The sequence below is a fragment of the Protopterus annectens genome, chromosome 4.part1 (genome assembly GCF_019279795.1).
Source record: "Protopterus annectens isolate FY-2018-M chromosome 4.part1, PAN1.0, whole genome shotgun sequence".
Classification (NCBI taxonomy): domain Eukaryota; kingdom Metazoa; phylum Chordata; order Ceratodontiformes; family Protopteridae; genus Protopterus; species Protopterus annectens.
This window is the reverse complement of record NC_056734.1, coordinates 708,860,781-708,886,153: the sequence shown is the minus strand read 5'-3', so window position 1 is coordinate 708,886,153 and position 25,373 is coordinate 708,860,781.

The following is a 25,373-nucleotide window of genomic DNA, read 5'->3' as shown; positions in this document are numbered from 1 at the left end:
GCCTACAAATAAGGACATATGTTAAATACTGCCTCTTAAATGTAAACAGTTGCTAAAATAACAGGGTTTGTTTCAACAGACAGTTTTCTAAAGGATTTGAAGTCAGACACTCAAAGGTAAGTCACTGTTCAGTGACTTCAATCCTGAGTTCATCCAAGTGATTTGCCAGAAAACCACACATTTTATGAGGAACAGACCAAAACTATGAGCCAAAACTCTAGACATTTTGTGAAACTATGGACAGTTGAGTGGTATAGTCTGTAACACACATTCCTGGATGGAGTACAGGTAGGTGTGGCCTGGAGTCACTTTATACGTACTGACAGTCACACTGGGCATGCCCAAACAGTTAAAATGAGTGGAATGTTGTTGATCCATCATCAGACTGACCTGTTATGTATAGATAAGTCTATACATACAGATATATACGCATGCATATCCATCTGTCACTATCTCTCTCTCACATACATAGTATATTTATCGCTATGTAGTGTCAAATAGATACTGTATATACCAATATATATAGCTATACATATCACATTGATACATAGACTCTCCCCATATACCTACATAACACATATACATATCATACACACATACAGCTACATTTATATATACATCCCTGTTAATTACATAAATATGTGTGTGGCTGTCTGTATTGTCCCATGTACCTTAATACTACTACTGCTTTTGGCTTTTCTCGGTTAGAGGTCACCACAGTGGAACTCCCATCTGCTAATGATTGGCAGTTGATTTTTATGGTGCCGAGTTGCCAGCCCGATGCCCAACCTTCAAAGAAGGTATGCCTATTCACACACGCACCTACCTGCATGTCATTGCCCCATATACCTTAATAATGGTGAGTAAATCTGCACTATCCCACATCCACTCTGTTGCTCAAAGGATCCAAACTAAGTGCACAATAGTACATAATCTAACTACCTACAGACCACCTGTGAATGCTGGATGTCACCACATAGAGAGAGGCAGGTGAGCAGGTGGTGAAATGTATAATGTTGTCAATGCATGCATGGACAGGACACATTGTTCCTGCCCACAAGTTTGCCTATCTAACTGTAAGCAGCCACATATGGCCATGCTAGTACATCTACACACATACCTAGGATAATAACAGTTACCCCACTGCTAGGATACCAGATGTAGATAACAGTACAAAGCAATATCACTCTGCAGACCACACATACTGTTCAACATAGGCCTAGTTTGTGTAATGCATAAGTACTGTGCCTGCAATCACATATACAACAGACTCAACCTGTGGCATGTGCAATAAGTACTGTGATCTATAGTGTATAAGACTAGATAGGTAGGGGTTGTAATCTCACTCCAGGCTACTTGGTGCACATTTGTGTGTGTGTACGTGTGTGTGTGTGTGTGTGTGTGTGTGTGTGTGTGTGTGTGTGTGTGTGTGTGTGTGTGTGTGTGTATATATACCCCTACAAAACAACTGCCATGCCATAATAGGCTATCCACTAGCAATGGTTGTGCACTTTATGGCCCTGTAACTTGCTGCTGACTTCCACATTGCCCTCTTCTACAAGGCCTGATGATATCATCCACCTTAAGACTGCCAGCTGACAGTGTAGTATCAAGAGTTAAGCCATGGCATGTGCGATAAATACTGTCATCTATAGTGTGTAAGACTAGGCAGGTAGGTGTTCTAATCTCACTCCAGGCTACAAAGGACTGACCACAACAAGGCCTGCTGATATCATCAAGCATAATATGTCCTGAACTGATAGTACTAGCACACATGAGGTGTGTTACTGTGATCTGTAGTGCATACCATTACAGAGATGTGTTCTCATCTACATACAGCCAATTTGCACTACATGTGTGCCTTGGCATGTCCTGTATGCAGTAAAGAGAAGTGGTGCTAGCCTCAGTGTAGCCATGGTTGTGTGTGAAACTGTTAGAGCATTTTACATCATGTTATGGAATCACAGAATGTTTCAACTTCACTGGCATAATGGCCATACAGCCCTCACAATCATAGACATCTTTATACCCATAATTACAAGATCAGCACATATTGCTCCAGTCCAAAAGGGACACAGGCAAATGCCCTGTGTTGAGGAAACAGTTGCCAGCCAAACACACAGATGGCATGTGATGAGGTGCACTGATGTGCTCTGTGTACCATTAGGCAGGGTTCTCTTTCAAGGGTGTATTTAAGTCTACTAGACAAATATCTCCCACAGGCATGTAGTACCAATGTCACATACAAGGTTATTGTCCTTACAGTAGGTTATCCATCTACTATGCCTCCTACAGATAGGCAGCATATGGAATAAAGCAGGGTCACATTGCCCTGTATGCAAGGCACAAATCACCTCTGCATAGTCTATATGCCACAGGTGACAATGATACTCATTGCAAACAATCTCCATTAAACACATACTGGAGATGTGAAGTGACGTTGTGAGGGACCATACTGTTGTGTGCAATTGCCAGTACTGCTTGGAAAGGTTCATCATCAAATGGCCATTGCACTCAGATATTGGCATGCTGAGGGAAGAGTACTTGGAGGTTATGAGCATGTCACTTACAGGTGAATGTGGCCTCAGTTATGCCATATGATTCTTGCCATACCACTGTAGAGACAGGGTGATCTGAGGCACATTAGGTGTATACTTGTGTGTCCAGATCTGTGTGCCCAGTTCATTAACCCTGAGTATGTACATCACATGTTGCGACTGATGTGCTACTTACCAGGTACATAGGTCTAACTGATGGAATTGATAATACATATATATTTGCATGGAGCTGATGGCCATTACTATGTCAACAGGCATGTGTTCACAATACTCTCTTACCGGATAGTGACAGACCACAGAGACTCTATGAGTGCTCACAATTTGCCGGCATCAGCCAATATTGTTAGCCACAATCAGTCAGTAGTCCTGTGTATTGTGGTTGAATAGATTTCAAGCAGTAGAGGACCCAGGACTGCACCCTGTTGAGTGTTGGAGGCCAATGTCCCTATGTTGCATTTGGTGTCAGCAATGGGCCACTCAGTGACCCCTACAATGATAGTATCATGGATGCCTAAGTGGGAGCTTTGTAAATGTTGCCTGAGAGGGGGATATATTCAGATGGCTTGGCTGAGTTTAGGGGGTTGTATGCCCTGATGTACCCTCACCCAGGTCCATGGTGACTGCCTCGGAAATGTCCACCATGTGTAACAGTCATGCTCCTCCCTGTCACATATCCAACCTGTGTACAGTCAACTGTGTGTAGAACATGGATTCACTTCAGAAGCCTGAATGATCACAAGCCTGAATTGCATGGGATTCAGGCTTTTGAGTTTTCAAGCTTATGAAATTTCAGGCTTTTGGTCTTCCAGCTTATGCAATTCAGGCTTGTGATATTTCAGGCTACTGAAGTGAAACACATACATGTGTACTGATCAGCTCCATGATTATCACCCCTACAGTTGTACAAATATGGATACTCATACAAAGAGGTGTATAGTTATGTCGGTCAGTGGATGCACCACTTCTGTACAAGGGTATAACAGTTGCCATTGTCCACTCAGCTGGTGAGCAGCCAGTAGTGTCAGTATGACTGCAAGAGTGTCCCAATGGTGATAGTCATCCTTGTCAGATCACATATGGGATGCAGTCTGGAATGTTAGCATGTGCAACAGATGCTGTGCATCTTCCCACTGAGAGGCCAGTTATGAAGTGCTCTGTAAATATTGAAGTTATGAGACAGGTTGTAGGAATGTCATGTGTCACATGAGGTGGGAACAAGGGAGTGTAGTTGACACAGACGGTGTGAGTGCACAGGTTAGGTATGAGTCCAGACCCATCATATGTGGCACCATGACATATGAGGTCACTGACAATCTGGACCTGTCTTTTGAGGTCACACATGTAACTACACTGTGCATTGGGGTTCTGCTTTGCATGGGTGGCTACTTTTGTCACTTACCATGTCAATTCAACTTCACAACAACACTATTTGCTTCTTTTAGCTGAGAAGGTAGTGCCTCCATGTTGGGGGGGGGGGGGCACCCTCATCCCAACTATCACACAATACTGTCCACCTGTTATTGTACAGCCTTCTAATGGCAGATGTCTACCAGTCAAGTTTGCTGACCCATAATGAGACTGTGTCCCTCCTGTCACATACAGCTGAGTTCATTCCATTGTAATGCTTCTGACATAATGCATGGGGTAGAGCCCTGCATACTTGTCTGTCCCATCGGAAAGGGTAGGTGCAGTCACACTATGTCAACCCACAAAAGGTAATAAATGGCTGTCTTGACATATATGTCTGTATTATTTGCAAAGAGGGGGTACATGCCAGAAGTTCTAAGGAGACTGATCTGTTGCCAGATCCCACCAGGGAGGCCCTCACATTGGGGGGGGGGATGTACTGGTCATCCATATTGGTAAACACATGATGCACTACTTTGGTTCCCCATGCGGGGATGTCACAGCACTGCTGCAGGGCATTGTAGGTAAGGACATGGATCACCCTTTGAGCAAGTGAGATGCAGCATGACTAAGCAATGCAGTGTGTACATATTCCACTTCCCTAATGTGTTTGTCTGTGCTCTGCACAGGCACCTTGCATGACTCTCATCCTGCAACATGCTGGAAGTAACTGCAACACTTACTTGTATGGAGAACAACTACCAGGTAGTGCCAAGAGGTGTCCCCAGATCTCTGAGTCATGTTGCCTGAAATGCCATGATAGGAGTTAGCATGGATACGAGCACTGACACTGTCATACACCTAGTGACACTGGACCAAACACTGTTACTTTTGCTTAAGGTCAGATCATGCCTAACGACTGTAACTGGCAGAGCCCATTGACTGTTATACTATGCAAAGGATGTCGGACATATGTCTCACTCCACCAACAATGGCCTGACAAGCTGTATGACAATATTAGGCCAGCAGGCATTGCTGGAAACTGTGTACATCACGTACAGAGTGTTATGTCAGTTGGGGGATAGGCAAGTGTCTGACAGTTATATTCTGGGAAGATAGCAGTGGGAGACCTGGTCTACAATGATGCCAGTCAACAGTGGGGTTCACCATCCTCCATTATTGGTATACCCCATTTAACTATTCCTTCTCCGCAGTCATGGCCACTGTCAGTGACCTCTGACTGAGTACATCAGCAGGTGATTTCATAATGGAAGCTCTCATAGATGCCACACAGAACCAACAGTAATCCAGGATTTCCTAAGACACAGGCAGTTCTACTTTGAGCCACTGACAAAGACTAACTGCCAACGACTGCACAATACTATCCTGTGGAACAGCATCTACCCCTGAAAAATATTGTAGTGTCTGCTCACCACACACGGTTGAGCCATTACACATGGAGGTATGGACACAGAGAGTAATGTAGCCTTTGAGTCTCGCTGGTCAGTAAGATGTAGGGATGCATTCACTGTTGTACACCCTACACCGACAGGATTGGGCTGTAAATCCAAGGCTGTCACTGCTATACTGAATGCGGCAGTCATCACAGCTATCATTGTATGCAATGGCACCCTTGCTATGTCACTACACAGGCATATCATACAACTGCACAGCCACACAGGTGCCATAGTACACCAATACACAGCATAGATAACATGTCCTAATGAAGTCCATGTCATGAACATACATGTGTAGTCTGTCCTCTAAATGATTTGGAGTGGATGTACCTAGCTCCATACAGGGAGGTGTCAGATCCTACTGTGTACCCACCTTGTGTCAGTGACAGGATTAACTCATGTCTCACTGTTCTACACGCCTACAACATCACGTGGCATACATAGTACATGCTGGAGAGACAGGCATATAACACAGACAGTATGTATGCCGTATGTGAAACAGGCCCCCATGCATGTGAAGCACACATCTGCTGCAACACAGCATGTGCAGGTTACAAAATTGGATGCAGAACATGACAATCATAATGGGTGTCGGGCAACTGTCTGTACTGGACACATGATATTTGTAGATCTACAGTCTGGAAAAAACGTTTATGATAATTTGGTAATCCCAGAACTAGAGAGGATGCTATTAATTGTTTTAATTTACAAAAAGCAGATTCTGCTTCTGATGTCCATTGTAACAAATCTTGTGCTGCCATGGGTGTCTTATATATAAGGTCAGTTAAGGGTGCAGATTCCAAGGCATAGTTTGGAATCCAGCTTCAACAAAAATTAGTCGTTCCCAAGAAGGACATCATTTCCTTCTTGGTGGTAGGCTTTGGTGCCTGCAAGATTGCCAATTTTCTGTCCTCATCTAATGTTCTACCTTCCTTGGATATCACATATCCTAGGTACTTCACCTGTTTTTTCCAGAGCTGCAGTTTGTCTTTGTTTACTTTATGTCCCTCAGTGGCTAAAAATCGTAGAAGTGCTATGGTATCTTCCCTACAATCCTGCAGGGTGGGGGCCGCTAACAAAATGTCATCAACATAAAGTAAGATCTGACTACCCTTCGGTGGATTAAACCTTGCCAAGTTACTTGACATTTCCTGTGAGAATATCATAGGGCTCTCACAATATCCCTGTGGTAGTCGCATATATGTGTATCTTTTTCCCTGAAATGTGAATGCAAACCAATACTGGCTATCTGGGTGTATCGGTATTGAAAAGAATGCGTTACTAATATCCAACACAGAGAAATACTTTTGTTGAGGTTTTAAGTCATTTAACAGAGTGTGTGGATCTGGCACTATGGGTGCCCTTGGTATTACTGCATCATTCACAGCTTGCAAATCCTGGACCATACACCATTCTCCATTGGCTTTTTTAACTGGAAATAAAGGTGTATTACATGGAGAATTGGGAGGTTCCACTAGTACCCCTCCCTTAAGTAATGCTGCTATGATAGGTTTTATCCCTGCCTCTGCATCTTTCCTTAAGGGGTATTGTCTTTTCTGTGGTCTAAATGCTGATTTTGGTGTGATATTAACTGGCCCTGCCATATGGATAAGTCCTACATCTGATTTCCCTGTTGACCAGAGAGTATCTGGTATATCTCGCAAGGCCTCCTTCAGTAGGAGTGTCCATCAGCTGTCTTCGAGAGAATGCAGGTGCACAGCTGGGTTGGTCTGTATCACCCAATTTAATTTCTGTACTTGTATTCCCTGTCCTGACAGTTCCAGTTCTGTTTGTTTCTCCCATCTTGTGGCTTTCTCCCCTAGGTCTGCCCACTGTATATTTTTATTCTTGGTCAAGCTAACATGTGGTAATTGATTAGATTTATAAAGTGTTAAAAATTCCTGGGGCAGTGAACAGCTGACTACACTATTCCCTTCTGTGTCCCAGTACAGGTTACGCAGTACCAATCTATTTGTATGATTCTTAAATAATCTTTCTTCATATTCCTTATTGGGTCCTGGTATATTACAAAAATATAGGGTACAATGTAACAGGTGTTGTTTATCAATGTCGAGGGAGGGAGGGAAACTTAATGATGGCTATGTTCATCAGCTCCTTGGTCACAGTCCCTGAACCAGTTGTGACCAAGTCCTGACTATACCAATAAAATATTTTACCTCCCGATTGCACCGTAAATGTGTCAGTTTGTCGCTGTACTTCCATTCCCTGCATGGTTGGGAATACTGCTATGCCAAATAACTGCATGAGATCCCTGCCCAAGAGATTCACTGGGCACTTTGCAGAAACTACGATCTTACTTTTCTGTGTCAATCTCGAAACAGGATCAGTTATTGTAATATTGCGGGAGAGGGGCTCCTGATATAGCTGCCCATTAGCTGCTTTGACTAATATGTAGTCGGGTGATTCTGAGTTTTCTGGCAATTTGGAAGGGTGTATCAGGGTTCGTGATGCCCCTGAGTCGCACAAAAATTTGACTTTCCTGCCTTCCACTGAAAGTATAACTTCTGGTTTAGTATCTGCTAAGTAGAGCTCCAAGCTCAATAAAGCCAAGTCTAGTACTTCATCTTCTACTTCACTGTCATCAATTCCCTGTACTTCCTCTATTTCCCTTTCCACATTCTCATTTGTCCTTTCTGCACTAGTCCCTTCTAATGATTCCTGACTATCATATAGTCAGTCTTCACCCTCCTTGTCTTCCGTTGTTGCTTTCTTATTTTTTCCTGCAATCCCTTGCCAAATGTCCTTTTTTACCACATTTGAAACATTCACCCCTTTTCTTGCGTCCTTCAAAGTCTTCTGATCGTTGATCAGACTGCCTACCTCCGTGTGCATTTTTCCTGCCCTTTTTCCTGGGGTGTACTAAATAAACCTCTGCTGCATCCTCTACAGAAAATACTTGAGCCTTCTTTTTCTTTTTGCTATTAAAATGCCTTTCAGCATGCCTAGCATATTCAAGTAGTGATTGTAACCTACTAGTTCAATCAACCATATGTTTTGTAATAAAACTGCTTATAGGCGCACTACTACCTTTTAAAATGCATTTTTCAACTGCTGTTCATATGGGGAATATTGTTTTTGGTCTTTGGGGATCTGCATCCCACAGTGGTTGTTAAAACATTCCAGCAGCCTAGCGAAATATTGGTCAACTGTCTCACCCTTCTGATGGATGCATTGATTAATGCACGTCCAGTCTGCCCTAGGTTTCCATTTTTCAGAGATGCGGTCTGTAAGTCCTTTTACTCTAGCGTCTAAATCTGCACTGCTATGAGGAAGGGGTTTTTGTTCAGCATCATGAGGATTCCAATTGCCACAAATCATATACCAATCTGGACCTACAATTTGTCGAACTACCCTTTCTATTTCTTCCCCATTTAAATGATAACTTAGCCTCATTCCTTGTAAATCGACTGAAAATTTTCTAAAATTAATTTTCAGATGGGGAATCCCTTCTGTAGCTTTCCGGATATCTTCCTGAGTCCAGGATCTATATACTAAGATGGTTGGATCCTGATTATCCTGCCCAACCTGAGGGTTCGGTACTTCTATGAGTGGACATATTTCTTCTTCTTCTTCTCCCGCAGGTTGTGTGTCTTTAGATTTCTGCCACAACTCTCGATTACCTGCTTTTGTTCGGGACCTAGTTTCAATGGGATCCCTTATTTTAGCTAGTTTCAGTTTTATAGCATCCCTATCCTCAGTGACCACAGGATACAGTGGGGGTGGATCAACCTGTCTACTTTCTCTATATTCTGGTAAGGGAGGGGGAGGCAGAGGTGCTGATGCTATTATTAGGTTGTTATCCTCCCTATCTAAAAACATTGTTTTTGAATCCTTGTTCTTTTGGTCACTACGGTTTACTTCCTCCAGCCACCTGTGTGCCTGGAGAATTCCTAACTGTCGTTGCTTTTTTACCTGACCTTTAGAATCAGTTTTAAGTTGTTTAATAAATTTGATGAGTGAGGATTTTTCTAATTTTCCGTCAAATTCGTATTTAATAACCCATTTTGAAAAGTATCTAACATTGTCTGTGCGCTGTGACTGCATATATTTTGTGTCTTCCGTTAACGGTGGGTCTCAGGGTGTTTTTGTACAATTATTACCCATTTTCCTCTACTTTTGATTGTTATGTAACTTCACCTTGATTCTCTAGTTTTAATGTGTACCACGGATTTTGTTATAGTCTCTTCAGAATGACTGCCTAAAGTCTACTTATTCTGTTTTTTCCCTGATCTATGACAAGACAGTACCTTTCTTATCCCTGACTGTAAGAAAAATACAATCTGACAAAAACAATACACATCTAGTCCCTGATCCTAAAACAGAAAAAAAAGTAGATTCACCTTACCTGAGCCCATGTGATTGATCGCCGATTCGCGGAAAACCTGTCCTTCAGTCACAGATCAGAAAGTGGCTGGCTTCTTTTGACGAAAATTCAGTCGGAGGACTTTACATATAAGAAGAACCGATTTGGTTTCTTCCCCGTACGGTTTCAGCCACCTGGCCGTCTGATGTACATATTTTTTTTTTCTACAAATTGATTTTAAATATCATTTTAAATCATTTGAAATTTAAGTGTATATTTTGTTTCCATCATCATACATATATATATTTTTTATTTTTTTCTGGTTCTCTTTTTTCCACTTTATTCAAAATGATGGTAATAACAATACTAACTAATTATACAATTATATAGGTTTTTAGGGTTCTTGTACACAGACCTGAAGAAGTCTAGAAGGACGAAAGCGATCTTTGTTAACAATAGGTTATGAATATAGAAACTGATTTTTACATGCAAAATGTATATGTGTATATTTATATATAATTTTTGATCGCAAAATGAACTAAGGTTGATATATTTCCAGCCATGTAGTATATTGCCTTGTATAAAATCACAGACTTAATAATTTATTTAAATAAGATGTACCATTAAAGTACATTAGGGCTATATATTATTATGACAGCTACTAGGTAGGGCAGGACCAGCTCAAATGTCACACTGATGGGGGAAGGGATGTGAATTTAACATGTGTACCAATAACACTTTATTTTACAGCACAATAAAACACTCCCATACCTGATAAAAAGTATATATATCTTTAGAAAGCTTGTGAGGAAATTATTACTCTATTTTTGTTTTACTTGGATCGCTTGTCTGTGTACTTAATAAAGGATTTTCGACTGGAAACAGACTGCCTGCCTTGCTTGGATTACTTTCGAATACTTAGTAATGCTGTAGAATTATATATTTTCTATTATTACTTTTTGACTTGACGAGTTTACGTTCACTACTTCTACTACTATTGTCTGATCTGATTAATATACAGTGATTAACTAGAAATATATGGACTGAAAATCTTCCACACAGAGAAGTTTCTTACACTGTTTTGTTTTTAGACCCACTACACTTTAGTGGGTTGTTTTGAGACTTCGGGGATACCACGGAGATTACTTGTTTTTTGGATGACATGATTGACAGACCTTGATGCTTTGCTAGAGATGGCCTGCATCTGTCACCCCTGGGTTTCTGGGTACTGGCTAAGGCTCTTGCTGTTCCTACAGTGCCTTTTTAGGCGGTGTTCCAAAGACCAAATTACCACCATAACAGCTATAAATAAATGCAATCTGAGGGTCATGCTGCCCAATGCTAGAAGTCTAAATCTCAAGATGCACTCGCTCGAAGCACTCCTAAAAATGGAGAACATCGACATTTGTGCTGTAACGGAGACCTGGTTTAAAGAGGCAGAAAGCACCCCTGCACTACCAGGCTATAACTCATTCCACACCTTTTGGCCCCGAAACATGGACCAAAGCTTCAGTGGTGGTGGTGTCTCCATATTCATAAAGGATATATACACCTCCAGACTAGTAGCCAGCATAAAGCCTCTGAGATACTTCAGGTACAACTAACATTAGGTAAGATGGTGATCCAGGTCATAACCTGCTATAGGTCCCCAATTATGTCCCTAGACTCTCCCTCCATGATCCTAAGCACCCTGGAATCTATCAAGGTCCAACCCAACACTCTCATACTAGGATACTTCAATTACCCCTCTATCAACTGGGAAAACTACTCAAGCAACAATACAATGGCCCAACGCTTCCTGGAATTCATCATTTCCAATGCCCTGGGCCAGTTCATTCTGACCCCCCCCCCCCACTACAGGAAGCAACATCTTTGACCTGGATATTAATAACATGGGCGACCATTGCTCTACACCAATAGTCAATCCTTCCTTGGTCAGATTTGGCCATAAACTAGTCACTATGGAAATCCATATCTCACCTACACCCCCCGCTAAGGTAACCACCTTGAAAAAATTCTCCAAAGCTGACTTTGGACTCCTAAAAACAGAGGTGGCTAACTTTACAGCACCCATGCCAATGGCAAAATGCACTGTACAAACATGTACATAAATGCATAGAACTAACCATACCCAACAGAACCAAGACACTCTCCTCCAAAAAAAGAAGCCAATCTGGTGGTCCCCTGCCATTAATAAAATCTACAACAGAAGGAAGAATCTTTTGCAGAAAAAGGTGAAGTCCCAAGACTGGAAAAACTCCCTTATTAGCCTCAACAAAAAGTTGAGATCCCTCATCAAATCCTCTAAAGCCAACTATGAAGGCAGAATTGAGGCAGACACTAAAAACAATCACAAAGCCTTCTATAGCTATATCAAGAACCTCCACGGCAATACCCAGATTTGCTCTATGTTACTGCACAATGGAACCTTCTATACTGAGCCAACAGATATTGCCAACCTACTGGCCGACAGATTCAGTGCCAACTTTACCCCTCTCAACCCCCCCAAAGGACCAAACACAATACCAGAAGAATGCCAGGCACCCAGCACTACTGCAGCACAGGTTAAAGCTGCATTGTCCAAGGCCAAGAATAAAGCTTCCATGGGACCCAATAATATCCCTGGCTGTGTTCTACATGAACTACAAAGTGAACTGGCACTACATCTGTGTGCCCTGTTCAGTCACAGCCTCACCTCAGGCTTTGTCCCTACCGAATGGCGGACTACAGTCATCCCTCTCCATAAAGGGGGAGAGACTACAGACCCTGAGAATTATCACCCCATTAGCCTGATGAGTCTGATATGTAAAGCTATGGAGAGCATCATCATGGACCCGATTAACAAAGATATAGGAAATCTCCAAACTCTGGACCCCATGCAGTTTAGCTTTGTGAAAGGGAGATCATGCCTGCTCAACCTGGTTGACTTCTTTGAGTCAGTCGCCAGGGCTGTGGATGAAGGTAAGGCAGTGCATGCCACCTACCTGGATCTGGCCAAGGCTTTTGATACCATTCCTCACTCGGGAATTATTGATAGACTCACCAAACTAGGCATCAACCCCTATATCTCTAGGTGGGTTGCAAATTGGCTCAAAGATAGAACACACAGTGTGAAAGTAGCAAACTCCAAATCAGACTGCTGACCAATCACGAATGAAGTCTCGCAGGGATCGGTCCTGGGTCCTCTCCTGTTTGGCATCTACTTCTCAGAAATCCAGGCCAACACAAAAGGACTTTGGCTGACCAAGTTTGCAGACGACTGCAAGCTGGGAGCTATTATTAATTCCTGTGATGCAGACATCCTACAGAAAGGCCTCACTGAGACCAATGACTGGTGTTGAAACCATGGCCTTAAGCTTAATGCCAACAAATACATCATCATCATCATCATCATCACCATCCCCTTTGGTAAAAACTCAGTTCCCTCTAATTAGTACATCAATGGGAGCACACTGAACACTGAAGGCATTATAAGAGATCTGGGGATGCAGGCTGACAGCAAACTCTCATTCGACCAACACATCGCCACTGTACTATGAAAGTCCTTCTATGTGGCACATCTCATTACCAAGGGTTTTGCATCCAAGAAGAAAGAGGTCATCTTATCTCTCTACTCTTCCCTCATTAGACCAATCATCGAGTATAATGCCCCATTTGGCATGCACCTCACTAGACACCTGCAACAGCTGGAGAGGCCACAGAAGTACCTCACAAAGAGGATCCTAGGCATTAAATACATGTCCTATATGGACAGACTCAAAAGACTCCAGCTATTCTGTGTCTCATATCACCTACTTAGAGGCGAGCTCTGCTTGACTTACAAAGCCATGTCTGACCCAGCTCTGTTAGAAATGCAACATCTAAAGAAATCCCATTCCCTCTGCTCCACACACTCCAGAGACCTCAATCTCATTACCACAATCAACAGAACATGCTGGAGGGACAGGTTCCTCTCCCAGAGACTGCCCATGCTCTGGAATAGACTTCCCATACATGTCAAGCAGAGCACCTCTCTGTCCCTCTTCAAGAGAAATCTTAATGAGTGGATGGGTAATAGAAAGTTCACCAGTGGCTCTACTTGATAGAGGCACTGGGAACTAACGTTGAGCAGCACAATGCCAGGGCACTTCTATGGGTTAGGCTTGTAAAGGCTCCACGGTCATTAGCCTAGTACACACCTATGAACATATGAACAGCCGGAGGACAGGCATACATTCAATTTTCACAGCATAAAGCAAATGTATCTTTACAAAAACAAAACTGCAATAAAATGGTTCAATTTTACACTGACTGTGTAAGCAGTATTGCAAGAAAGACTACAATAAAGGTGCAAGAAAAACATACTGGTCTATATCAATAATTTAGTAATTATTAAAAGATAATCTTGCCTTTTTATTGTCATTAAGTGATTACGGTACCATTAACATGTACGGTAGTAAAACAAAACTACCAAAAACAGTAATACATCTTAAAGTTTTAGTAAATGTTTAGTTAGAAAGCTTCAGTTTAATATTAATGTTGCTAAGTTTGCAAACTGGACTAAGTGTACATTACAGTCCATGTATGTACAAGTGCAATGCTGTACAACAAATACTTTAATATGTATCTGTGTAAATGAGCAATTTTGCCGTCAAGTTTTAAACGGTTCACAGAAATTGCTCCTCAGTTCATTTGTATGTGTAGTAACAAATCAAAGCTTAACATTTATGACACATTTATTTCAAGAAACAAGGCTGCAATGCCTTCGCAATAAAATCCACAAGCATTGTCAATAATTAATGTAAAATCACTGTATAGACTGTAAAGAGTACAAACAACCTCTGAGTAGATTGAGTAACCAACTGAAGAAAACAGTGAATATTCACTGTATAGACTGTCACTGTATGGTCATAAATAAAAGCAAACAGTTAATTCAGCAATTGCATAAGGTTAATAAAACAATCAAGTCATAAATTACAGTTCATAACTGGTGGGACATTTTTACAGGGTAGTCTTCAAAAGAAAAAAAGTGTTACATCTAATTCTAGTAGTAATGGTTGTTATCATTGTGTTAACCATATGGAACTGTGTTTTGGCTTGCTGTATCAAAAGAAAACTAAAGGTTTTGTTTCCTAATGTGTTTCACATAACTCATAATACCAAAGAATGCATATCAATGTAAACTGTTTTGTGTGTTTTAAAACAAAAAGGGAGAACTGTTTTTCATATATATATATATATATATATATATATATATATATATATATATATATATATATATATATATATATATATACACACACACACACACACACACATTTATAACCGTGCACGTACACTTCTGTTTGTTAGTTAGATGCATGTACATTTCTGTTTGCTAGAATATATGTAGGAAAATATAGTGAGTTAGATGCATGTACATTTCTGTTTGCTAGCATATATACATTAAAGGGTTAAACTGCTCTTAGCTAAAAAGCAAGTAAAAAGGCATCCAGTTGTATGTAACATGAATGTTCAGTGTTTGATACAACTTCAAGATAAAATGCTAATAAGGATAACTCCTTAATTCCTGAGACCTAGGTGCAAGAAATGAACAACTCCCTACCGGGTTGGAGATAAGGATGACTTCCTAGATTGTCACATAATTCACCTTGAAATAGAACACAAAGTATTTTAACAACAGACTGCATGACATCAGAATTCCAAAGGTATTAACAATAACAGACTGTTCTCATGGACAGGATCCGAATTGCACAAGAAAAAGTATATCTATCAGAGGTTAATAGCCCCTTTGATCTTGCAGCTGGTCAGGAACCAGAGCAATAAAAGAAATTATACATGCAAATTCAAGCCATTAACTCTGGCCTGAAAACAATATGCAGAATTCCTTCATCCAGACATATCGACTCTGAGTTTTGACAGCAAAGAATTGACTTATCGGCTTTGTTACAGCAGAGTGCACTGTTGTTACATTTTTACAGTTCCACATTTAACACCATTTTTCCCATTTAAGAGAACAAGTCTGTGGCTTATATTAATATTTATAAATGACAGAATTATCTACAAACTTCTATCTGGCTAGGCTGACAGCCTTCGCCTATCTTCACACCTCTGCAAACGTGTGTGTTTGTGTGTGTATGTGTGTATGTATGCACATGCTTACTTTTGAAACTTAGTTAATTGTCCCTTTGGCTTGTACTATATCAGGACAAATGGCATGGAAGACAGCATGACATTATGAGCAATTCCTACAACATCGACCTAATAAACCTGCCCCCTCTGCAGAATCCATGGCAGCGCTTATTCCATGGTTCCATAGATGACAGGCAAAGTCCAACAACTGCTCAGACAAGCTCCACGTGGGTTTACAGAGTGGTCCTAGCAGCAGGGAACTCAGAAAAGCGACTACCTTCTGGATTTAAGTATCTTTGCTTTTTTTTCACTTGAAATAGCTTCTGTAGCTTACCTTGAACTAGCCTGAACTGTTTTTTAACTGATTGCTGCATTATTTTAAAATCTGCACTTAAAGTTACATTTTAGTCGAATTTGATCGAACGATTGCTTGTTTGTTTGTTTAATTTAACTGTGGAGGCTGCCCACTAAAGTGTGCTAGCCTGTGTAACTAATTTATCACTGTTTCTAAATTTTCTGTGTGTTTCTACCAAAAAAACAAAAAAAAAATCCTTGTTTTCCCACCTTCCTCGACTAGTTTAGACCAGTTTACAGGCATTGCTGTATTCTGGGCTGTGGTGTAGTTCCTGTGTTGTCCATTACCTTACTTGGATAGAAGGAAGTTTCTTTGCTCACCAGTGGGGGTGGGGAGCCTTGAGCAACCTACCTGTCATTGGGGGAAGTGACCTCAGCACAAGAAGCTGTAGTAATTGGTTGTTTGGGACCATTTCCAGCTCTTTTGTAGTTCACTGTTTAAAATCTGCCTCTGGGCATTTTTTTCTGGCTATACTGCTCAGACAAGCTCCACGTGGGTTTACAGAGTGGTCCTAGCAGCAGGGAACTCAGAAAAGCGACTACCTTCTGGATTTAAGTATCTTTGCTTTTTTCACTTGAAATAGCTTCTGTAGCTTACCTTGAACTAGCCTGAACTGTTTTTTAACTGATTGCTGCATTATTTTAAAATCTGCACTTAAAGTTACATTTTAGTCTAATTTGATCGAAAGTTTGCTTGTTTGTTTGTTTAATTTAACTGTGGAGGCTGCCCACTAAAGTGTGCTAGCCTGTGTAACTAATTTATCACTGTTTCTGCATTTTCTGTGTGTTTCTACCAAAAAAACAAAAAAACAAAAAAAATTCCTTGTTTTCCCGCCTTCCTTGACTAGTTTAGACCAGCTTACAGGCATTGCTGTATTCTGGGCTGTGGTGTAGTTCCTGTGTTGTCCATTACCTTACTTGGATAGAAGGAAGTTTCTTTGCTCACCAGTGGGAGTGGGGAGCCTTGAGCAGCCTACCTGTCCTTGGGGGAAGTGACCTCAGCACAAGAAGCTGTAGTAATTGGTTGTTTGGGACCATTTCCAGCTCTTTTGTAGTTCACTGTTTAAAATCCACCTCTGGGTGTTTTTTCCTGGCTATACTGCTCAGACAAGCTCCACGTGGGTTTACAGAGTGGTCCTAGCAGCAGGGAACTCAGAAAAGCAACTACCTTCTGGATTTAAGTATATTTGCTTTTTTTTTCACTTGAAATAGCTTCTGTAGCTTACCTTGAACTAGCCTGAACTGTTTTTTAACTGATTGCTGCATTATTTTAAAATCTTCACTTAAAGTTACATTTTAGTCGAATTTGATTGAACGTTTGCTTGTTTGTTTGTTTAATTTAACTGTGGAGGCTGCCCACTAAAGTGTGCTAGCCTGTGTAACTAATTTATCACTGTTTCTGCATTTTCTGTGTGTTTCTACCAAAAAAACAAAAAAATAATCCTTGTTTTCCCGCCTTCTTCGACTAGTTTAGACCAGTTTACAGGCATTGCTGTATTCTGGGCTGTGGTGTAGTTCCTGTGTTGTCCATTACCTTACTTGGATAGAAGGAAGTTTCTTTGCTCACCAGTGGGAGTGGGGAGCCTTGAGCAGCCTACCTGTCCTTGGCGGAAGTGACCTCAGCACAATAAGCTGTAGTAATTGGTTGTTTGGGACCATTTCCAGCTCTTTTGTAGTTCACTGTTTAAAATCCACCTCTGGGTGTTTTTTCCTGGCTATACTGCTCAGACAAGCTCCACGTGGGTTTACAGAGTGGTCCTAGCAGCAGGGAACTCAGAAAAGCAACTACCTTCTGGATTTAAGTATATTTGCTTTTTTTTCACTTGAAATAGCTTCTGTAGCTTACCTTGAACTAGCCTGAACTGTTTTTTAACTGATTGCTGCATTATTTTAAAATCTTCACTTAAAGTTACATTTTAGTCGAATTTGATTGAACGTTTGCTTGTTTGTTTGTTTAATTTAACTGTGGAGGCTGCCCACTAAAGTGTGCTAGCCTGTGTAACTAATTTATCACTGTTTCTGCATTTTCTGTGTGTTTCTACCAAAAACAAAAATAATCCTTGTTTTCCTGCCTTCTTCGACTAGTTTAGACCAGTTTACAGGCATTGCTGTATTCTGGGCTGTGGTGTAGTTCCTGTGTTGTCCATTACCTTACTTGGATAGAAGGAAGTTTCTTTGCTCACCAGTGGGAGTGGGGAGCCTTGAGCAGCCTACCTGTCCTTGGCGGAAGTGACCTCAGCACAATAAGCTGTAGTAATTGGTTGTTTGGGACCATTTCCAGCTCTTTTGTAGTTCACTGTTTAAAATCCGCCTCTGGGCGTTTTTTTCTGGCTATACTGCTCAGACTAGCTCCTCGTGGGTTTACAGAGTGGTCCTAGCAGCAGGGAACTCAGAAAAGCAACTACCTTCTGGATTTAAGTATCTTTGCTTTTTTTTCACTTGGAATAGCTTCTGTAGCTTACCTTGAACTAGCTTGAACTGTTTTTAACTGATTGCTGCATTATTTTAAAATCTGCACTTAAAGTTACATTTTAGTCGAATTTGATCGAAAGTTTGCTTGTTTGTTTGTTTAATTTAACAGGAGGCTGCCCACTAAAGTGTGCTAGCCTGTGTAACTAATTTATCACTGTTTCTGCATTTTCTGTGTGTTTCTACCAAAAAAACAAAAAAACAAAATAATAATCCTTGTTTTCCCGCCTTCCTCGACTAGTTTGGACCAGTTTACAGGCATTGCTGTATTCTGAGCTGTGGTGTAGTGCCTGTGTTGTCCATTACCTTACTTGGATAGAAGGAAGTTTCTTTGCTCACCAGTGGGAGTGCGGAGCCTTGAGCAGCCTACCTGTCCTTGGGGGAAGTGACCTCAGCACAAGAAGCTGTAGTAATTGGTTGTTTGGGACCATTTCCAGCTCTTTTGTAGTTCACTGTTTAAAATCCGCGTTTGCACGGCTTTGCACGGTCGTACGCATAGCGCAGCACCGGTTAAACAAGGTTAAACTTTTGCTGGCTCCGCCAAGTCTGTTCTTCAAATTTTCCCTTAAGGAAGCTCTACTCTTAGTATAACCAGACTACTCACTGTATTATAAGACTAGCACTTGTTCTCAATACTTCTCTTCTAAGTAAGCACTCTCGTACTAAGTAAAGCACTACATCTACTTACCACCCCTGTGAATACCCACTTCCCTTAAAGGTATACCACTCCCTTATACTGTTCTAGCATGTCGAGTGGTAGATTACTGGTGTCGTCTCCAGTTCAGCTAGTCAATCTGGGCATCTGGAGACAATGCTACAATTGTCTCATGTACACAGACAACCCTCTCCTCCTCCCAACAAACACAAATACATGTGAGAGATGCAACTATATAGCCAAACTGGAGGCTGAACTCTCTCAACTCAGGGCTGGCATGACCAGACAGGAGGAGATGGCAACCATGGTAGCCATAACAATAGTTTTTATAAACATTGTATTTATATAACATTTATTTTAAATGCTGTCAAGACATTTATAAGGTTTTTTATACATGGCATAAAAATGGCTACTAATGAATATTCATGAGGTATGAATAAGGCTGATTTGTACATTCAAAAGTTTTTTTAATGTTTTTTAACGTTTTAATTGGTTAGAAATTGATGAATGTCAGTATATAAAGGGTAAATTAAACATCAATGGTTGTCTGATGAAGTCCATTTCTATGGATGAAAACGCATGAGAGTATTGTGGATTTAAACACGCCATGTCACATGACATTAAAGTTTTTCAGAAGCATCAAGTGTTCTCCTTGGCTACTGCACTCTGGTTGGAGTCTACATGAAAAGAGACATAGAGGAGCTCTCCGATTATGTAGCCCAGGCTGGTATGACCCTGACCCTGAGCAGCATCTTGCCCTCACCAAGAATGATACCACAATACAAAGACAAGATGATCAGCTTTAACAATTGGCTCAAGTACTGGTGTCATTCTAAGGGGATCCAATGTCTGTCTGCCTGGGATGATATGTTGGACAAGCCACGCTGCTTCGCAAGGGATGGCTTACACCTGTCACCACTGGGCTTCCGGATATTGGCTAAGGCTCTTGCCACCCCCATAGTGCCTTTTTTAGGCAAGGCTCAAAAGACAAACCCACCTCCTTAGAAAACAAAAGTGGAAAAAGCTAAGGGTAATGCTGCTCAACGCCAGAAGTCTAAATCTCAAGATGCAGGCACTTGATGCACTCCTCAGCATGGAGAACATCGACGTCTGTGCAGTAAATGAAACCTGGTTCAAGGCTCCAGAGAGCACCCCAGCTATCAGGCTATACCTCATATCATGGTTTTCGCCCCAAAACCCGGCCGAACCACAAAGGGAGGGGGCGTGTCCATATTCATAAAGGACACCCACACCTCCAGGTTAGTAGCAACACATGAAGCATCAGAGACCATACAGGTGCAACTAACCATAGGCAAAACTGCTATACAACTGGTAGCATGTTACAGACCACCCTCCCAATCTCAAGAACCCCACTCAGCCTTCCTGAAGACATTGGAGGATATGAATGTATCACAAAATACCATCATACTGGGAGACTTCAACTACCCAAACATAGATTGGGTACATTATTCTAGCCCTAATACCCTAGCCCAAAGGTTCCTGGAATTCATAAATTCAAATGCACTGGAACAACTAGTCACCTCTCCCAATAGGGAGATAATATACTAGACCTGATCATCACAAACATGGGGACAAAATGCTCCACACCGAAGTATACCCTCACTAGTGAGATCTGACCACAAACTAATCACCCTGGATATACATATCCCACCTCCACCCCCAGCACAAAAGACCACAGTGAAAAACTTCTCAAAAGCAGACTTCACTCTTCTTAAGACTGAGATGGTATCCTTTAAGCCCACTGTGCCAGTGGATACCACATTCCACAATGCCGAATCCTTCACAAATGCTTTCTATGGACATCTCCAAGAATGCATGGATCATGCAATCCCAAACAAATCCAAGTCCCTCTCCACCAAATGTAAGTGTCCTGTCTGGTGGACCTCAGCCATAAACAAATTGTATAACAAAAGAAGGAAGCTACTGCACGTCAGAGCGAAATCCTATGAAGGGAAGACATCTCTGATCAACATTAGCAGAAAACTACATTCCCTCATAAAAACATCCAAGGCAAACTTTGAGAGAAAAATCGCTAAGGACACTAAAGATAACCACAAAGCCTTCTTCAGCTATGTTAGAAACCTGGGCGGAAACCCTCAGATATACTCAGAGTTGGTCACAACAACAAAAAATACACTGAACCCACAGATATTGCTAACATTCTGGCTGACAGGTTCAGTGCAAATTTCTCGCCTCCTTCACCCCCAAAAGAAGAAATACTTATCCCAGCTGAATGTAATCTCCCTGTCATCTCAGATGTCCAAGTGAGAACCGCCCTAAACAAAGCAAAAAACACAGCATCAATGGGACCTGACGGTATCCCGGGGTGCGTGTTACGTGAACTCCAAGAGGAGCTAAACCCACACATAAAAACGCTATTTAACCTTAGCCTTACTTTGGGATATGTACCTGAACACTGGCGTACAGCAACAGTGGTCCCACTCCACAAGGGAGGTGCCGCTACAGACTCTGGAAACTACCGCCCCATAAGCTTGACTAGCCTGGTCTGCAAAGCTATGGAAAGAATCATTATGGAACTCATAAATGGAGACATAGGGGACCTACAGACGCTTGACTCCACCCAGTTCGGCTTTGTAAAGGGCAGATCCTGCCTTTTAAACCTGGTTGACTTTTTCAAAACAGTCACTAGAGCCATTGATGAGGGCAAAGCAGTCCATACAGCATACCTGGACTTGGCTAAGGCCTTCGACACAATACCCCACTCAGGCATCATAGATAAGCTAAACAGCTTAAAAGTAAACCCTTATGTCACTAGATGGGTTGCAAACTGGCTAAAGGACAGAACCCATAAAGTTAAAATCGCTGGAGCAATGTCAGACTCAAAGCCAGTCACAAGTGGTGTCCCACAGGGATCTGTCCTGGGACCCCTCTTGTTCGGCATTTATTTCTCAGATGTTAAAGCAAACATGGGAGGGCTGTGACTGACAAAGTTTGCAGATGACTGCAAATTAGGCGCCATAGTCGATACACCAGCAGATACACACATCCTACAAAAAGGCCTCACTGAAACGGACAACTGGTGCCGTAGTCACGGCCTTAAACTAAATGCCACAAAATGTATAGTCATCCCTTTTGGAAAAAACGAAGTACCCACAAATTATCATATAGACAGCAACCCACTGAGTACGGAAAAAGTAATCAGAGACCTAGGGACCCAAGTAGACAGTGACCTCTCATTTGACACCCACGTTGCCAAAGTGGTTAGAAAAACATTCTACCTTGCACACCTCATCATGAAGGGTTTCACATCCAGATCCAAGGATGTCATTGTACCCCTATATTCCTCCCTCATCAGACCCATGATTGAGTACAATGCCCCATTTGGTATGTACCTCACCCGGCACTTGCAACAGCTGGAGAGACCACAAAAGTACCTCACCAAAAGGATCAAGGGTCTCCAACATATGTCTTATTCTGCCAGACTAAAGAAACAAGGCCATGTCCAATCAGGATCTGATGGACATGCTCCACCTCAAAAAATCCAAATCCATCAGGACCACGAGAGCTAAAGACTTCAACCTCGGCACAAGTATGAATAGGACATGCTGGAGGGATAGATTCATAACCCAGAGGCTTCCCATGCTTTGGAACAGGATCCCAGTTCGTATTAGGCAGAGCCCCTCACTGACTCTCTTCAAGAGAAATCTTGATGAGTGGATGGGAGATTGTAAGTTTACCCCAGGGGTCACATCTGTGTCACTGCTAGACAGGGGCACAGTAAACTAATTCTATTATATAAGGGGACCTTCACTGTGTCACTACTAGACAGAGGCACAGTATTCTAGATTTATTCTGTACATTTTTGTACCATTTCATGGGGTGGCAAAAGCCACATCACTATGGCTAGGCTTACAAATGCCCCAGGGCAGATAGCCTAGTACTATACTATGAAACTATGAAAACAGATGAATGGTGTAAATCCAAGACCCCAAAGCCTTGAAGGCGAAATCTTAAGCACTAACCACTGTGTAGCCCTTCAGCTTTTTTCTCACTTGAGTAGCCATATATTTATACTTTTAGTTATTTTCTTTTTTACCTTTGCAATCCCTCCCTCTTTTCTTTTGTCTATTCATGATATACAGGTTTTATGAATTAGTCTTGCCTATATAATAAATGGACATTATATAGTGTATAGCCATGTTTTTGCAAACTGCAGTGCAAGGTACAATTCAAACTGAGGCCTAACTTTCATGTTAAACATTAATAAGTCCAAAAGTAAAAATAAATGGTTACCATATATATATATATATATATATATATATATATATATATATATATATATATGTGTGTGTGTGTGTGTGTGTGTGTGTGTGTGTGTGTGTGCACGTGTGTATGTAATTCATACAAATCAGTGTACTCTAATGTACTAAAGAGGATTTTATTTATTTAGTTAGTTATATAAAGTTGTTTACCAGGGTAGAACACTAATCATACAATGACCAATTGTAGGCTTATCTTGGGCTCACCCCTATATTTAATCAGAATGTGAATTTCTTATAACAAGGGCATCTCATTTTTAACCAACCTACTCAAAGGAACTTATTTGGCTATTGATCTTTTAGAATCTTAAGTGTCCTAGCCTTATATTCCTACAGCAGTTTTTAGCCCTCATATTTTGGATAAGAATAACCCAGAAGCAGGCAAAACAAGGATATATTGGGACATTAACTTGCTGCCCTCATCCATATGGGACATAGGTACTAAACTGGGAATGAATGTGTGTTTTTTCATCAATTCATCCAAATTATGTTTGAATAGAATAAAAGAAGTACTTCAGTCTATGTTTAGTGGGAGACAGTTCCATAGAAGGGGATATTGTCTGTGATATATTCCTATCCCTCCAACATGTTCTATTCATGCTGCATAAGACACTGAGACTCCTTGAGCAAGTGTTCATGCTACCATTGGACTTGAGAATGTGTAACAGGTCTTACACACTAGGGTTTACAGAGACTCTATATGCCATACAATACCAAGAAGAGGGATATGGCTTTGAGATAGTCTGCATAGTTTTTGGATTTAGGCACTTGTTTTTTTAGTGTGAAAGCATTGTGGTCACTCCAGTTGTGACAGTTGAGGTACATACCAAATTGGGCATTATATTTAGTGATTAGCCCGATGAGTGCAGTATAATGATTACATCCCTGGATCTAGATGCCTTAACTTAAGACATAAACTATGTGATACAGAAGGACTTCCTTGCACTAGTGGATATGTGGTGTTCAAATGACAGTTCATTGTCAAAATAGGTTCCTAGATCCAAGACTAGCGAATCACATTTCATGGGTTGTGTTGTTAATGTGATAGTTACAAGGGAAGCCATGTTAGGATACTACTGTATATTTCATGGCATTTAGTTTTAATCTATGTTTTTTGACATCAGTTATTTATTTGGGAAAAGAATTCTTGGAGGATTTTTGTGTCCTCTGAGGAGTTTATGATGGCACTAAGTTTACAGTCATCTTCAGACTTGGTCCACCATAAACCTTTAATATTTTCTTTGATGTTTGAATAATACATGCCAAATAGGAGTGGCCCAAGAACTGAAGGCTGAGGTGTACAACTAGTGATAGCTCTTTTGGAGGAGGTAGTCTAGCTATGATATCTGAACTTGAGATGGGGCTGAATGTCTTTGCAAGGCATAGATATGCAGTGTGTACTGCTTTGCTCTCATGTATTGCTTCAGTAACCTTCTCAAAGAGGTTGACCGAATTAAGTAGACAGAATCTGCCCTTGATGAATCTGAACTGGCTTGGGTCGAGAGTTTGTAAGTTACCTATGTACTTATTTATTTATTAATTCCATAGTGATCTTTTCCAGAGCCTTACAGATGTGCTTCATAAGGCTTATGGTTCTGTAGCTACCCAGATCTGTTGATGTCCCATCTTTGTGCGGGAGGATATTATTTGCTGTCCTCCATTCATCCTGGACAAAGATGGTTTGCAGGCTGATGTTGAATAACCACTTTACATGGTCTGACAAATCTTGTTTCAGACTGACTAATAGGGAGCACAGTGTGTTATCTGGCCCCATATATGTTGTAGTCATGGCCTTGG